This window comes from Cryptomeria japonica, chromosome 8 (assembly GCF_030272615.1).
Source record: "Cryptomeria japonica chromosome 8, Sugi_1.0, whole genome shotgun sequence".
NCBI lineage: Eukaryota > Viridiplantae > Streptophyta > Pinopsida > Cupressales > Cupressaceae > Cryptomeria > Cryptomeria japonica.
In genome coordinates, this window is record NC_081412.1 from 111026360 (window position 1) to 111042340 (window position 15981).

The window sequence follows — 15981 nt, forward strand, 5'->3', positions numbered from 1 at the left end:
GTTGATTATGTGGATTTTCTCTTAAGACTAGATCTCCAATCTCAAAAATACGTGGCTTAACTCTATGGTTGTAACTTCTTGCCATCCTCTATTGGTATGAATTTAAATGATCTGAAGCATTTTGGTGATGTTCCAACAAATAACCTTAAGTTTCACCTCAGATAAATTACCTACAAACTCATTAGTCCATAATGCAAATACAACTCAAGAATCAACCAATGAAACAACATGAAATAAAAGTAAATAAAAGATTATACCTTCATAATTTATGTCTCATTGTGTCCTAACCCCATTGTTCTTGGTTACAGATGATTTTTCTCTCACACAAGAACTAGTAGCTTCCAAGATGGCAAGTGTGGAATGGACTAATAGATAATACGATATGCAAAACTAATGTTGTGATAATGATTTATGCTAAATTGCTCCAAAACTCTAAAAAATGCTAAACAAATGAACTCACGGATGCAAAGATAAAGACTCCTAATTGACTATGAGATTAGCTATTAGTTTCAAAAATGTCTTAGGAGACCTCTATTTATAGATTTTTGAGTGCATAAGCTTAGGTGGCTGATGCAGGAGCATCCCTGGTTCATAGCAATCTTGCATCAACCAAAAACATTTTCCTTTATGTTTACTTTCTATTTGTAGTTTCATCTTTTCTTTCTGTGTGTCCCGATTTTGGCTCACTAGATCTTGTGGAGTTGGATTCTACTTGAAGACTTGATCACCTTTCTTGTTTCCAGACCGCATCATATTTGGATCATTTTCCAGCAAGATATCATTATCAGTTTCTTTGATAGTTTCTTGTTACGGGTTGCCTCAACCTATTTTGGTGATCTACTAGAACCCCTTCCGAAGCTTGCGGAGTTGAATCATTTAGAAAATCAGATCATAGGAGATAAGAATAAAGGTGTGACGACTAGAAGAATTGCTAAAGAATATTGCTTGATTTCTAAGATTGAACCTAAAGATGTTAATGAAGCAAGCAAAGATGAAAATTGAGTTAAAGCAATGGAAGAAGAATTGAACCAGATTGAAAAGAATAATACATGGATTTTTGTTCCCAAACCTAAGGATATAAATGTAATTGGAACTAAATGGGTATTCCAAAACAAATTGGATAAACAAGGTGAAGTTGTTAGGAACAAAGAAAGACTTGTTTGTAAGGGATATTCTCAGATAGAAGGAATCGACTTTGAGGAAACTTTTTCTCTAGTGGCAAGAATTGAAGCTATTAGATTATTTCTTGCTTATCATTCTTACAAAGATTTCAAAGTTTATCAGATGAGTGTCAAGTCATCCTTTCTTAATGGTGAGTTGGAAGAGGAAGTTTATATTGAGCAACCAAATGGATTTCACTTGACAGATTAGGGAGATATGGTTTGCAGATTGAAGAAAGCATTGTATGGATTGAAGCAAGCCCCAAGAGCATGGTATGCTAGATTGGATAAGTATTTGTTGAAGCTTGGATTCAATAAAGGTACTGCTAATAGTAATCTATATTTCAAAATTGATAATGATAACATTTTGATTGTTGAAGGTTTTGGTGATGATATTATTTTTGGAGGGAATGATAGTTTGTGCAAGAAGTTTGTTGATGAGATGCAAAATGAGTTTGAGATGTCTATGATTGGTGAGATAAAATTATTTTTGGAATTGCAAGTTACTCAGTTAGATAAAGGTGTTTTTATATCTCAGTCCAAGTATGTGAAGGAATTGTTGAAGAAGTTTGGTTTAGATAATTCAAAACCAGTTGGTACCCCTATGGTGACTTGATGTAAGTTGACAAAGGATGGTGAATCCCCTAAAGAAAATAAGACTAGATATAGATCTATGATTGGTGGATTGCTATATTTAACTTAGACTAGACTAGATATTATGAATGTTGTATGTCTTGTTGCTAGATTTTAAGTTGATCCTAAGGAATCTCATGTTACTGTTGTTAAAAGAATTTTTTGATATATGAAAGGCATAATCGATTTTGGTTTATGGTATCCTAAAGATGATGATTTTACTTTATTTTCTTTTATTGATGTTGATAGGGCCAGAGATGTGGATGATAGAAAAAGTGCTAGTGGTGGTGCATTTTTCTTGGGAAAGAGATTAGTTTCTTGGATGAGTAAGAAGCAAAATGCTATTTCTTTATCTACTATAGAGGTTGAGTATATTGTTACTGCTAGCAATCATACTCAGGTAGTATGGATGAAGTAGATGTTAAAGGATATCAGAGTTGTTTATGATGAGCCTACTACTATATACTGTGATAATTCAAGTGCTATCAACATTTTCTAAGAATCTAGTGTTGCATTGAAAGACTAAGCATGTATCAATCCAGTTTCATTTCTTGAGAAAAAAAGTGAATGAGAAGGAAGTAAAATTGGAGTATGTATCTACAAAGGAACAAATTGAAGATATCTTCATGAAGCCTTTGCCTAAGGATACTTTTGAGTATCTCAAAGAGAAGCTAGGGGTGATTTCTCCTCCTAATAAGAACTAAGATGCATGGATTTGCATCAGTCCGATGGATTTAAGAGTCATATCTTATGATCTGGATTGATGAGTGGTGGCTACTACTCAGGGGGAGTAGTCAGTGTTGTGGTTCAAATGTTTAGATTTGTGAGTTTTCTGGCACAAATATGTGTCTTTAGTATTGATGCCAAAGGGTGAGGGAATCATGTGAACAACTATGTAATGATCTAATGGGGAGAGAATATTTGTATTATGGGGGAGATTGTTGAGAGTTGTTCTTTCTTTGTCATTGATTATTTTTCACATCATATATTTCCATCAATGCCAAAGGGGGAGATTGTTGGGATAATGTGCAAATATGTGTTTGGATTGACTAAGTGATGTGTTGTCATTGATGTCAACATATTCCTCTATGTGTTTCAGTGCTGCAGTCAGATTAAGTGAGCTGGTTTGGTGAGTGTGTTACAGATGAGTTGTTGTGGATTAAAGGGTTTTGAGATAAGTATAACTAGTTGATTCAGCTATAGTTTCAATGCTTCACATGGTGATTTGATCGAGTTATGAGATCCGGTATTGTGATTGGTTTTTCAGTTGTTTGGTTTTGATTAGTGTTCTGAATTTTGCTCTGCATTGCAATATCTTGGTTTGTGGATTTTGCAGAGTGTTTGGGATGCTCTAGTGTGTCCTTAATTTAGATGGTTCATGATTTGGAGATCCACAAGTTAATGTTTTAGTTTGACAATCATTGCAGTTAGTGTTCTTGAAGTTTGGTATAATGATGATGAAGATTCTAATAACTGGTGTTGGTGCAGTTGTTTCTGTGGTAATTCATGATGCTTGTGGATGTTTCTAGATCATGTCCTATTTGTGTTGATGGTCTGCATTGATCATTTTGTGCGTTATTGATGATTTTCCTTGATTCGGTGGTGTTCTTCATGCTCTTGGCCGACATGATGATTGTAGCATGCTGAGGATATTTGAGGCATAATTATTGAAGGTTTTTTATGTTTGAGGTGTTTATTTAGGTCCATACTATGTCTTATCTGACATAGTTTTGGTCTACATATAATATTGTAGCATGTATGGTTGTATCTTTGTAATTTGTGATGTGTGTTGAGTCGACCTTGAAAGATAAGTTTATGATATGTATAAATAAATGTAATACTCATGTGAGAGAGGTATCTATGTGTGAAATAAATCTTTGATATTTTGGAAGCAGTAAAGTAGTGTGAAGAAGTGTGAATGAGCATAATATGTGTTATGTGCTTAACCAAAATTGTAACCAGGCATGAGGAGATGCTATTATATCAGTTCATGATCTTCTGGATGTAATTTGAATGTGTTTGTAAGATAGTTAGTCTTCCCTAGGTTGTAGCCCTTTGTTGTTTTTGAGCAGTGAGCTCTAGGCAGTGTGCCTGAATGCATGTGCATTCCCCATTGTAATATTTCATATACTTCTAACAAGGTATCATCATATTGTGGGTAGGTTCTCACCATGATTTTTTCCTTGACTGGGTTTTCCACATCAAAAATCTTGGTGTTATATGTGTTATTGATGTGGTGTTGATTTATTCTTTCACTGTATGAGTTAAGAAAAGATTTTGAGAAAACTGATTCACCCCCCCCCCCTCAATTTTCTGCATTTTTGCCAACAACCCCTAATTGCACTCACAATCTCATTGACTCAATGTAGATAGCTTTCAATGATATCATCATTAGACATCCTTAGGTTCTCAAATTTGTGCTTTAGATTTGTCAACTTTGATTGCTTTGTCTTAAAATCACTTTCATACACACTACTCGGCTTCACCTACATTTGTTTAGTAGACTTTAGCCCCATAACCTTTGCAAATACTGAAACACTTAGACAAATAATAATTGCAAATCTTGCCTTTTCATTATTCTCATGTGCCTTGATCTAATTTTGAGTCTTAGGACCATTTGTGAGAGCAGTATACCCTATCTTGATAATATCCCATATTCTAGTCGATGGATATTCTTAATGATATTCCATCATTTCCTTCCAATAGGAGTAATTTGTGCCATCAAACTTCGGTGATTTTTTAATTGAATTTCTATTCTATTCTAAATCTTCCTCAAGTGGTTAAGCTACACTAAGAGTAACCTCACTTTGATACCAATAGTTGAACACACCACAAGACTAAGAGAGGGCACGGTGTATCACTTAATTGGACCTCAAAATACTCTACTTTTGACTCTTTAAACTTGAAACCACAATTAATTTATTATTGCAATTATGAATCATTAAAGTGCAATGCACAATAAACACATGAACACTAGATTTACATGGAAAACCCTAAACAAGGAAAAACTACAGTGATAATCACACTCACAATATGAATAACTAATTACAATGTTTTAGGCTGAAGTACAAGGATCTCATTGCTTCTGCTAGGATATGTTGTTGTCATTGATGTCAGCATATTCTTGTGATTTTCTCTAGTGATTGCAGATTGGGAAGATCTTATGATCCAGTTTGTAGTGTTGGTTTGTTGATCACTGTTTTGAAGAGTCCGGTATATTCTGGTGTGATCAGATTTTGTGATGATATTTTGGGATATTGTTTGGGATGATCTTGTGTATCTTCATTTCAGATGGATCATGATTTGGTACTCCGCAAGTTATCTTTCTTCATGATAGTTGTTGATTGGTTGTGTTCTTGAGCTTTTAGGCATTGACCGATGAAGATTTGAAAACTGTTGCTAGTGCAATTGTTCTAGATGATTCTAATGTGCTTGTTGATGTTTTTTTAGTCATGTCCTATTTTTTTTGGCGATCTATATTGATCATTGTATGAGTTTCTGGTGGTTTCTATCAACCGGTGATAATTTTCGTGTTATACGGTTGATCTTGGCATGATTTCTTGTGGAGTTGTGCATTTGGGAATTTGGTTTAGGACCATGTTATACTATGTAAACCATTATATTATTTTGGTGGTCAATCTTTGTATCATGTGATTGTTAGTTAACAGATTTGTTCTTCTAAAATAACTATACAAATGAACTCAAAATGCCCAGAATGAAGGACAAAAAGAACTAACAGTTGGATAGATTATCATTGAAGTGATAATCTTCCTCTAAATTGAGAGGTACAACTCCCTCTTAGAAGATTTATAATGAATTAAATTTCTGATATGCTTTTATCCAAAAAGAAATAAAGGAAAATAACATTCATCAATAGCCATGAAAATGAATGCCAAAGATTTACAAAACATATATAAATGAAGACCATTAAATCAAAGTTTAATTGTTTGCACTTATGGATAACATTTGGACTAAAAACTAACAAAGAATGTTGTTGCTCCAATATGGCTTACTTTCAAGCACACGGTCTTGTAATAAATCCACATACACAATCGATTATAGTAGAAAAGACATTAACAAACAACTGCAAAGGCTCAAAGTCTAGCTATAGTCATGAGAAGAATACCAACAACACAAAGATTGAAGATATCATCTCCATTCTATTCATGTCTGAAAATCAACTCAAAGATTGATATTTTTTGTACAAAACATTGCTTAGAAAAGCTTCAAATCCTCCCTTACAGATAAAATCCACTCCCTCTCACTCACAGGATACTGAAAGAAAAGAAAAAAAAGAACCTTGCCTCTTTCAATGATTTTGCAATAAATAGCTACATGAGATCTTTATTCAGTTTTATAACTGGATCTTGGAAAACCTTTTAACTTTTACTTTTCACTTTCCCCATTATTCTTATTTATAGCATCAAATATTTATAAACATTAGAAATATAATTCTCTAAAGTTAATAAGAATATTTGGACAGGGGCCACTTGAATATTTTTAACCCAAAATGAAAATATTATTTATGTTGGGCGGACTGAAAATGTTTGTGACAGTCAAAACATGTCTCGGTGAGAGGGCTATAACTATTGTTTTCACAGTTGGATCTTTCTCAATTTTGGATATGTTGGCCGAAACCTAGTGTTCTACATTTGGACCGCAGCGATTTAAAAAATAATGTTTGACTCGAAATATATGTGCTACTGTGTACAGATCTATATGACTATCATAAAATCAGACTTGTCAAAATAATGTTCTTAGTGACTTTCACATCTTCTGCTCTCAAACACACTACACCATAACTTCCTTATCAGGTTGTATGTGGATTACCTCGCTCATCATTATTTTTTGCCCAAGGTGACAAATTTTTTTTTGCAAATTATGTGCATTCTTTCTCTCTGCACACACGACATCCAGATATGCTCGTGGTGCTTTCCTTGGGATTTCTAAATGATTGCAGTAATTGTCACCCATGTTCTAGTTATGATGACTTTCCAACCACTTCCTCTTGAACTTCTTGAACTGGTTGAACTTGGTGAACCTCACTGAACCAATTGAACTTATTGAACCTCTAAACCTGTTTGAACCTTTGAACCTGACTGAACTGGTTCAAGGGGGTTCAATGGTTCAGATATTTTTAAAGACGATGTTTTTCACTTAACTGAGATTTAACACAACTTTAAAGGAAAAAGTCTATGGAGACATGATACACAACTAGAGGGGCCCAACTTAAAAATTTTCAATTGGGTGGACCACAAGTGAGCCAACAACTGGCTCTGTCTGGGGGCTTCCTTTTCATACAAAATGTGGAGAACTTTCAGAATCTCTGGTTGGGAATAGTGCCTAGCACCATTGGGCAACAGAGTCAAGGAGAAACATAGCACAAGGAGCTACTTGCAAGCGATGGAGGGGAGCAAGGCAAACACACACCAGCACCAAAACACCTAAAGCTACAACACAAAAAAAATTATTTACAAGGAATAGGGCAAGCAACCCATACCTTAAGAGATGCATGTAGTTGCTCAAGTGAAACATTTACCGATTGAGAGAAGTATTCGTTAGTTAGGAAAAGTGGCTGAAATGTGAAGAGCATAATTCCCATTAGATAGCTTGCAACCATTGTGATAGAAACCCAATAATAATATATTGTGAAAGCTTTCTTAATAACACATTAGGTCTAAGGAGCCACTCCACTTTATAGACTTTTGGCTATAATGTGTTAGCATCACATTGAATAGGCTTATTGTATTAAAAACACTCATGCTTTCCATAGAAGTCTTGGAGAAATACAATAAACCTTTGCCATGGTAGTTCTCTCCAAGATGATGAGGGTGATTTGCAAAACTGTTATTTGAAACTGAATTTGAGTCATCTGAATATTCACTCTCAAAGGATGTATTAAAAACACCATCTTCAAAGAAAAAGGATTCCATCATGTGAGGACTAACAAATAGTTCATCTTTACAATCAAACTTAAGTACATCCATTTCAGTTTGAGTGTATGGTGTTGTAATGGGAGAAAATAAGTTCTCCTTAGTTTGTGCTTCAATACCTTCATGAGTCTCCAATGATTTGGGCTGCAAAAATTCATCATTACCTTGCATACAATCAAATTGAAAAGATTAAAATTCTATCTACTCATTAAGATGAGAAATATTCCCTACTTTATCACCAATACATATTTCTTGTCCATCCTGATCTTTCATGTCTTCCTGATCAAGACCACTAGTAGGAATCACATTAGAAGCTTCAAATGTAAAAGAATCAAATTTAGAAAAAGAAATATCTTCTAGCAGTGTTTCATCTAATTTTTCATTACCAAACTTTTGCTCAATGGGAGATGCATTTATACATGATATTAAATTTTTTGATTTTGAATTGTGATCTTTTCCACCTTCAAAAGAATCATCCTCCTCAACCTCTAATACTATGAGAGCTATTTTCAGTCATAAGACATGCACAAAAATCTTCATCATTAAAAACTGTTAGATTCTAGTGATATGAGATGGGTGATGTTGGTTTCGCTGCCTTCAATACGAGTTTCCTTTGCTGAAGCTTTTCTATGGGTTTCAAATTCTGATTATGAAAACGAATTTCTAATTTTGGCATCTCCACACTGCACTCATTAATGCACTTAATTCCGCTCAAAAACATATCATCATCAACCTCAACAGCATCTTTTTGTGCATCTTCCAAGCTTTGCAATTTCTTACGTATCAACAAGAATTTAATCTCAATTTGTAATGCAGTAGTAAAAACACATAGCTGACTACTTTCATTCGGTTGGCAATCTTGAGGAATCTTACCAACACACCTATTAAACCGATCAACAAAATCTTTCATTGATTCATCCTTTTTCATCTGAATTTGAAAGAAATTCAACAACAATTTATAAGTTCAACCACAAGCTGAAATCTTCCAAGAAATTTTACCTTTAAATCATTCCAGCCAGTAATGCATCCCTCTTTCAAATTTTGCAACCATTCAACAGCATCTTCAACAAGGCTTTTAACAAATAGTCTGATAAACACATCCTCTTCTTGTACTCCGAGAATCCCACATGCAACAATAACTTATTTAATATGATCATCCAGGTCTTGAGTTCTATCTCCGGCAACTTTGGAAGATATTCACCTGATCATTTAGTAGGGCTGAATATTGTGGCAAAGCAAAAGGTCCAATTTGAGCCCCCCATGGATGAGCTACAACCAAAGCCATTATATATTGGAATTCTTTTGCCAAAGATTTTTAAATTGAAACACAGAGTCAACAATCTCTTTATACACACAGATATTTCAAAGTCTGGAGAAATAAAGGCACTAATTTTTTATTTCAAATCCCCACCAGAGTCGCCAAAAATCTGTTAGTTAACAAATTTGTCCTTCTAAAATAACTATACGAATAAACTCAAAATGCCCAGAATGAAGGACAAAAAGCACTAACAGTTGGATAGATTATCATTGAAGTGATAATCTTCCTCTGAATTGAGAGGTACATCTCCCTCTTAGAAGATTTACAATGAATTAAATTGTTGATATAGTTTTAACCAGAAAACAATAAAGGAAAATAACATTCATCCATAGCCATGAAAATGAATGCCAAAGATTTACAAAACAGATATAAATGCAGACCATTAAATCAAAGTTTAATTGTCTGCACTTATGGATAACATTTGGACTATAAACTAACAGAGAATGTTGTTGCTCCAATATGGCTTACTTTCAAGCACACAGTCTTGTAATAAATCCACATACACAATCGATTATAGTAGAAAAGACATTAATAAACAACTGTAAAGGCTCAAAGTCTAGCTACAATCATGAGAAAAAAATCAACAACACAAAGATTGAAGATATCATCTGCATTCTATTCATGTCTGAAAATCAACTCAAAGATTGATATTTTCTGTACAAAACAGTGCTTAGAAAATATTAAAATCCTCCCTTACAAATAAAATCCACTCCCTCTCACCCATAGGGTGCTGGAAGAAAACAAAAAAAAGAACCCTACCTCTTTCAATGATTTTGCAATAAATAGCTACATGAGATCTTTATTCAGTTTTATAATTGGATCTTGAAAAACCTTTTAACTTTTACTTTTCACTTTCCCCGTTACTCTTATTTATAGTATCAAATATTTATAAACATTAGAAATATAATTCTCTAAAATTTATAAGAATATTTGGACAAGTGGCACTGGAAAATATTTTAACCCAAAATGAAAATATTATTTATGTCAGGCGAACTGAAAATGTTTGTGACAGTCAAAATTTGTCTCGGTGTGAGGGCCGTAACTATTGTTTTCACCATTGGATCTTTCTCAATTTTGGATATGTTAGCCAAAACCTAGTTGTCTGCATTCGAACCAGAGCGATGTCAAAAATAATGTTTGAGTCGAAATATATGTGCTATTGTGTGTGGCTCTATATGACTGTCATAAAATCAAACTTGTCAAAATAATGTTCCCAATGACTTTCACATCTTCTGCTCTCAAACACACTGCACCGTAACTTCTTTATTAGGTTGTATGTGGAGCACCTTTCTCATCATTATTTTTTGCCCAAGGTCACAAACATTTTTTTGTAGATTATGTGCATTCTTTCTCTCTGCAAGTGCGACATCTAAATATGCTCATGGTGCTTTCCTTGGGATTTCTAAATGATTGCAGTAAGTGCCACCCATGCTCTAGTTATGATGACTTTCCAACCACTTCCTGTTGAACTTCTTGAACTGGTTGAACTTGGTGAACCTCACTGAACCAATTGAACCTGCTGAACCTCTAAACCTGATTGAACCTTTGAGCCTAACTGAGCTAGTTCAAGGGGGTTCAATGGTTCAGAGAGTTTTAAAGACATTCTTTTTCACTTAACTGAGATTTAACACACAACTTTAAAAGGAAAAATTCTATGGAGACATGATACACAACTAGAGGGGATCGGCTTAAAAATTTTCAATTGGGTGGACCACAAGTGGGCCAACAATGATGTAATTTTATAATTGAGGGTTGAGGGTTTAGTCGACCTTGTTGTCAAGGTTGATGAGTTGTATATATAGGCGATATAGTCATGTAATTTAGGTGTTGATGTTGTGTCTACATTACCAAAGATAGATTTATGTGCAAACAAGTGATTAATCCTTTGGTGTTGAGTTTGAGGTGAGATTGGTGTTGTAGGGCAGACATTTGTGCTTAACCAGAACTGTGATCAAGCATTTGGAGATGTTATTTTTTCAGTTCACTTCTTTCGGATTGTAGTTAGTATCTTATTGTAAGTCAGTGAGACTTCCCTGAGGGTTGTAGCCTTTCGGGCCATTATGTTTGAGCAGTGTGTCTGAATGCATGTGCATTCCCCATTGTAACATTTTCACATACTACTACAAAGTATCATCTTATTGTGGGTAGGTTCCCACCATGGTTTTTCCCTTAATCGGGTTTTCCATGTTAAAATATTGGTGTTGTGTGTTGTGTTGTTAATTTGATTATCTTTCTTATTACTGCAGTTTATCAGATTTGTTTTTGATGGTTAGGTTTGTGTATCCGGTGAAGACTAATTCACCCCCCCCCCCCCCCCCTCTCAGTCTTCCTTCTTGATTGCTGCTAACACTCATAACACCTAATAAGACTTGCAACACTAAGGAACACAACCTTAAGTCAAAATACAATAAGAACTTGCAATGTTGAGACTCACTATTGTTGGGAACAACAATGAAGGAAAACTGAAAGGGGGGAGGGGGGTGAATTAGTTTTCACCGGTTTAAACAATTTAAGCACAATCTGAGATCTAATAAAATACAGTAAGAATAAAGATAAACACAATAACAACAACACACATAACACCAAGATTTTGACATGGAAAACCCGATTAAGAGAAAAACCACAATGGGAATCTTCCCACAATGAGATAATAGTCTGCAGTAGTATGTGTAAATAATACAATGGGGAATGTACATGCATTTAGGCACATTGCCTAGAGCTCACTGCTCAAATATGATAACCTGGAAGGCTACAACCCTCAAGGAAGGTTAAATACCTTACAATAACATTCAAACTACAATCCGATTGAGATGAACTTAAAGAATAACATCTCCTAATGCTTGATGATAGTTCTGGTTAAGCTCATGTGTCTGCCCTTCAACATTCTTTGCTCAATACATCACACTGAATGATAAATTCTCTTATTCACACATACACCACTCACTGATAATGTAGGCACAATCAACATACATGAATTACATGAATATAACACCTATTTATACAATTCATCAACCTTGATTACAAGGTTGCCTCAAAACCCTCAACACCTAATTACAAAATTACATCACACGATACATAAATAAACCACCAAACCAATAAAATATCAGAAACAACATAGCATAGACCCAAATCAAATCCTCGAACATGCAACACCACCAGAAATTTTGCCAAGAACAACCACAACATGCTACACCATCAAAAATACCACATAACATGAAGAATATCACTGAACCCAAAAGATCTTCAATACCGCGCACAATGATCAATGCAGACCACCAAAACAAATAGGACACAATCAGGAAACACCAACAAGCACGTTAGAACCATCTGCAATAGCTACATCAACACCACTTAATCAAATTTTCATCGATCAACACACTAACACTCAAGAACACTTAACAACAATAATTTGAAATAGAAAGATAACTTGCGGAGCACCAAATCACAACCATCTGAAATGAAGATACACATGAACATCCCAAATTCTCTCCCAAATCTACAACCAAAGAAATGATTGTACCGGAACACAACAGATCAAATACCAAACTCTGCCAACCACTGAATAGAAAAACCAAACCTCAATCTAGATCAAATGATATGATCAAGTAAACTTTTGGATCACTGAAACCAATAAAGAATGAAGTATCTCTAGTTGATTCAACATCCCAAAATAGATAAACCAACCAGATCATATCTCTGTTATCACCAGAGCACCAAAGCACATGAATATGTTGACATTAATGACAACAGCATATCCTAGCAACAACAATATCCAACAACTATCTCAGGGAAAGATACAAATGACTACACAAATTGCAAAAAGAAACACATCATCTTCTAATAGGTGTAGGGAATAGATGAATTGAAAAGAACAAGATCTCTTAATCATGAAATTATCCTTGAACCACTGTGTCAAGTGATCAATGTCATAGAAAACACATCTAATATCAAATACTATCACATTGAAGATATCATCATCAAATCTCTTCACAAGCCGACTTTCAAACCAAATCTACTTGCATATCATTCATATCCAGTTAACATAAATTAAGACACATTTCATACTTGAAATCATACAGTTGCACATCTATATATACAAGATCATTCACTAAAACCCTCAATTAGGTCAGTCACAGACATAATATACAATATTACATGAATTAGGCCACTCAAGCCAATAATACATGATGTGGTCCACTCTAGGGGATAAAGAGGACCCAAACACATCATAACACATTCATTTCAAGTAATTCCAATGAACCACACACACTAACACATCCTCCAAAGTCAGCCTCAAATGAAACATGTAGATAATCAATAAAGCACGTTAACCAGTCAGCTCAAAAACATCCTCCTATGCAGAATACACACTGTGGATCTACACACGTCACAATGAAGACCTATATAAACATTTAAACTCAACCTATGATGCATATCTAGACCAAAAGAACATGATCCAAATAAGAGAAACCAATCATATCACCTAGAAGCCAACATTATTGATAGTGGCAGATACAAAATAGCATAACTTCACTTTCCAATCAAACGAGCACCATAAAACTGAACTAGAACACTACACAAACCAAATAAACATGTCCTCCATGTTGCAACACTTGAATCCACATATCAAAGAATGAACAAGCATTCTCCACACCAGTTCTAATAGACACCTTTATGTTAGAAACAATAACCAACTCTACCATCTGAGCAACAAACAACCTGAAAAACCTGATAGTGTAATATACATAGATCATAAACATTATATTCAAAACCATAGGACATAATCTTATCAAATCAAAGGAATGCAAAAAATTCTTCCACTAGGACATTAAATACTCTTTCCTCCATATAAAAATTGTTTTCTACATATTGAAACTTTTACTGCACCAAACTTCTAGAAACACCTCATACTTGCTCAACATCACCATCAGATCACACAACAACATCAAAACACTCACTTTTGGACCATCTTCAACACACGGTGACATCAATGACAACACAACTCAACATATCTCAAGTTTCCGACATGATTTGCATGCAACTCTTCTTTTTCTCTCTTATTTACACTTTGCTATGACTCATACATTGCTAAAATTTCTTTTATGTTAAAGCACCATTGTGGCCATTTTGAATGTTTTATCAGCTAAACTATCTCTTGTAAAATATTTTATGTAAGGCATTTTGGTTATCATTGGTTAACAACTTTGTATAAAACAACTTCCCCATCACTACTTTTTATTAAAAAGGTAAAGTTAGCCACTCGTTCACATTGGTGAACAATTCCATTATTTCTTTTTGTTTATAATATTCTTTCTATTTATGATCCATTTCCTTCTTGTTATTAGAAAATCATTTGTTGTTCATCACCTCCTATTGTTCAATCTTATGCATATTAGAATATTTCTCCATTTTACATTTGCTTTTTCTTCATTCTTATACACACTTAAGCATAAGTGAACACCCTATCTCCAATATTTCTTCTTATTAACTATTAACTATCTACTAATGGCAAATGAAAAAATAGGGGCTTGATTTAAAGGCAAGATCCCAAGTAGTCCAAATCTCTCCTTCCATCTCAAGACATAAATTTGGGGTCTCACAAATACACAAAGGTTTCTTATCTTTCTTATTGTACTTCAATAATTCACTTAAAGTAGTCAATTTTAGTTGATTTCCTTGTTGTTATGCATTTCCTATCACACCTAATAGTCTACTCTTTATGTTTTTTTCTTCTCATATGTAAATTGAAAAAAAATCTAGAGAGATGTTTGTGTTTAGAGATAGTACATAAATTGGACAATAATTAAAATGTGTTGGTGTTGCAACTCAAGGTCTTCCAAGCTTATTTTCTAGGTTATTTATCATTTGTTGATTCTATTTATGATACTAGTTTTCAAATTCTAATTTTTTATAAAATTAATTGTTTTCTAATTTTAATTCATAATTCTTAGCTTGAACTTTGATAACATTGTTTGATAAGTTAAGGATGTATATTAGATAAGACTAATTAACATTGTTATTTACCATTATAAAAAAAAAAAAAGAATCATTCTTTAAAACCTAGTCCTATTCATTATATATAAGTAAATGATTGAAAACTTAAGGACCTATAATTAAACTTTAGGTTGAAATTAATTTAAATTTGCATAAAATCAATTTTACAGAAGTTGTCCATAAAACTAGAAATCTACCCCCAGTTCCTTGCCACCAATTAAAATACAATATCTTCAATATAACCTCTTCATTTATAATACAAAAATAGAATTAGATAGATTATAGTCAAAATTCTATCATATTTCTATTCACTTAGACACCAATTAAAACAACCACTAGAATGTAACCTCATCATTTATAATATATAAATGGAGTTAGATAGATCATAGTCAAGATTCTATTGTATTTCTATTTGCTTAGATGTCATCTCTTGACTGTCAGACATGTCACACATTTGACCATCATCTATCACAAAATTCTCTCTATAATTTTAGAAATATTCAAGCAACATGAAATATAATACATTGATGCTCTCTATCATATTTCTATTTGCTTAGATGCCATCTATTGACCATCAAAAATGTCAAATGTTTGACCGTAATCTAACACAAAATTCTCTCTATACTTGTAGAATTATACAAGCAACGTGAAATATAATACATTGAGTGTCTCTATCATATTTCTATTTGATTAAACTCAATCTTTTGGCCATCAAACATATTAGACTTTGGATCACCATATGACACAAACTTCTCAAAATATGCAAGCAACATGAAATATAATAAATTGATGTTCTCTATCATATTTCTATTTGCTTAGACGCCATCTCTTGACCATTAGACACATCAGACGTTTCATTGCCATTAGACACAAAATCCTCTCTATACTTGTAGAAACATGCAAGCAACATGAAATATAACACATTGACACTCTCTATCATATT